Source organism: Oryzias melastigma, unplaced genomic scaffold, assembly GCF_002922805.2.
Source record: "Oryzias melastigma strain HK-1 unplaced genomic scaffold, ASM292280v2 sc00956, whole genome shotgun sequence".
Lineage (NCBI taxonomy): Eukaryota > Metazoa > Chordata > Actinopteri > Beloniformes > Adrianichthyidae > Oryzias > Oryzias melastigma.
The window spans coordinates 12174-13047 of NW_023417541.1; positions in this window are offsets into that span (position 1 = coordinate 12174).

Below are 874 nucleotides of genomic sequence, written 5' to 3' on the forward strand. Positions count from 1 at the left end.
ATAATGACTTTCATTCTGTCACACAAACGGTTAGTGCTAAGGTGAGCTGATACCTGTGCTCAGGTGAGTGTTTATGTTTCGCTGAGGTGTTATGTTTCGCTGGGGTGATCTCGTTGGAAAGTTGATATGTCCATGGAGCTGTGGCAACATGGTCTTTGGATTTGCGTGGTTGAAGTCCGGGATGCTGTCTGTTAGCCATGTTTCCACAAAAACATAGACGCAGCACTCACTCGCGGTCTTGGACGACGTGCGGAGAAGGTGGATGTAGTCCATTTTATTGTCCATAGAGCGCACGTTGGCCAGCATGATGGTGGATAGCAGGCCGGTGAGGGCTGGCTGCTAGCCTGGCTCGGATGCCTCCGCGCTTTCCCCTCTTTTGTTTCTTCAACAGCCGCCTGTGGCACCTCCACTCTGGCCTGGCTGCTGGAGTGAGGGTCGGTGCTTGAACTGACCTCTGGAGCAAACCGTTATAATGTAGTTTGACTAGATCGATCTCCGGAGTATGGTTCAAAGCCGTAGTTCCGCCAATGGCGAGCAGGACCTCGCGGGTGTATCCTCGCATTTGGTCAGCACCAGATATGGCAAAGCGAAAAAAAACACAAAAGCGCAAAATGACGTGAAAAAACACGAAAATGGGAGAAAGAGGAGCCGCTGCGTGTGGACACGCCGCCAGTAAGTGAAAATGGGTCATTTCCCACAACAGCCCATGGGTGCCGTGGCACACTGGTTGAAAAAACACTGCCTTAGACTAATAGTGCAAAACATTTAACACTAAACTTCCTGAGCCTGCGCAAATTTGCGCAGGGAAGAGTCCCCCCCCCCATTAGTCAGAGAGCCCATTGTTGTGTCATGGTGGGTCACTGATGAGCCATTA